The sequence below is a fragment of the Oratosquilla oratoria genome, chromosome 19, assembly GCF_046742065.1.
Source record: "Oratosquilla oratoria isolate Oo_2021 chromosome 19, ASM4674206v1, whole genome shotgun sequence".
NCBI lineage: Eukaryota > Metazoa > Arthropoda > Malacostraca > Stomatopoda > Squillidae > Oratosquilla > Oratosquilla oratoria.
Window position 1 is genome coordinate 12,510,374 of NC_134795.1, and position 2,500 is coordinate 12,512,873.

A 2,500-nucleotide genomic window follows, 5' to 3' on the forward strand; every position below is an offset into this window, starting at 1 on the left:
TCACTGGTCACACCGCAATTTTTCTTCTATCAACCCCCTCCCCCCCGAACAACGACCATTTCCAACGGCTCCTCACAAACGACCCATCATACCCACTCTCCCTCGTCCTAGTAAACAAGTTGCTAACCAGCTTAAATGTGTTGTTAGGTTCCGATCCTGTTTTCAAGCACGGCCCTCGAAGCTGACCAGGCCATCTTCATAAGCTCCTTCCACTTCGATCCACTACTTAAGGGCGGTCACCCCGCATCGGAACCCAGACTCAGCTCTCCCGAGACTCACTCTTTCCCAGACTCATTCCTCGCGTGACTCACTCTCCGAGACTCACTCTCCCCACTCCCAGATCACACCTCTCCCAGACTCGCTCTCCAAGACTCGCTCTCCAAGGTCGTGGCATCCCAAGGTCTCAACACGCTCCGTTCCGGCCTGTTTCACCAGCCGTCCGATCAGCGGCTTTATCTCCAAGGATAAGCCTCATTCCGTATGCAACTAATAAGTAACCCCCTATACTCTTGTACCTGGTAGAAGTAGAATTCCTCCCCCTTTTTCTTTTTTCTATTTGCCTTTTATGTATTTACTGCATATTATCTTTTCTTTTTATTATTGTCCAAGTGTTAATATGTACCTACATTTATCTGTATTGATGATGGTGAATATTAAATGCTTTTATGATATTAGACTTTCGACTTGCCTTTACGTGTGTCCATTTAATCCGAGAGCCATTGCGAACGCACTTTTTTGTTACGGCTTCTTAGTGCCTTCGTGAACTATCTGTTTCCACCCCATATAGACCTGGACACTCCTGGAGTACTTAGGCACATTTTAAGTAAGCCCGTAACAATATATATATATATGTATATATATATACACACATACATATATATATATATATGTATATATATATATACATATATATATACATATATATATATATATAAATATATAATATATATATATATTAACAGCCACAAATCCACTTTGAATTCTAAACCCATCAACATCGGGAAGATCCAATGGAGGCCACCATGCGGAAATTGAAATGCGGTACTGCCGCATGTGGCCTCCATTGGGTCTCCCGATATTGATGGATTAGAATTATAGTGCATTGTGGTTGCTAAAAGGTATCTCTCTCTCTCCTTTCTCATCGCGCTCTCGTCTCACTCTATCGCTCTCTCTCTCTCGTCGCTCTCTCTCTCTCTCCTCTCGCTCTCTCATCCTGGTCCTCTCTCTCGCTTCATCTCGTCTCTCTCTCTCTCATCTCTCTCCCTCTCTCTCTCAATCATCTATATATATAGTATATATATATTAAAATATAAATAATATATATATATATAATAGATATATATACATATGTAATATGCAAAAATAACGCACAGCCCATAAGGAGGAAGGAAACTTGTAGACAGTAAGTACTTTCGTATATTACATCTTCATACTAAATAGTCTGAAGTCTGGAGATGTAATATACGAAAGTACTTACTGTCTACAAGTTTCCCTTCACCTGTGGTTATTTTGCATTTTTGTATCACGATGATGTGATTGCTTGCACACACACCAACACACACACACACACACACACACACACACAACTTCAAATAAACACACACACAGCACACACACACACACACACACACACACATATATATATTATATATAATATATATATATATATGTATATATATATATACATATATATATATACATATACATATACATATATACATACATGTATATATATATAATATGAATATATATATATATATACAATATATATAATATATATATATTTACATATATATATTACATTTATATATAATATGAATATATTAATTTATATATATATATATTATAATATATTCATATTTATATATATATATATATAATATATAATAAATATACAATATGCATATATATAATATCTATAATATATCTATAATACATATACAGTATATATATTACAATTATATATATAATGTATACTATATATATATATATGTTGTGTATATATATCTATATATATTAATATCATATTAAATATATAAATAGTATATATTATATATTGTATATATACATATATATAATATATATATAATTCATAATATAGATATATATATATATATACATATATAAAATCTACCATATATATAATATATATATATTATATTTATATATATATTAGTAATAAAATATATATATAATATATATATATCATAATCATACATATATATAATATATATATGATTTTATATATATATATGTATATATATATAGTATTAATATATATAATATAGTTGTGGATATATATATATATAAATATCATATTATATATATATATATATACATATATATTACACTATTGTATATATATATATCATATATATATATACACCACATATATATATATATATATATATAATATATATATAATATATATATTGTAATCTATTAATATAATTATAAATGTATATCATATACTGATTATATTGGTATATAATATCATATA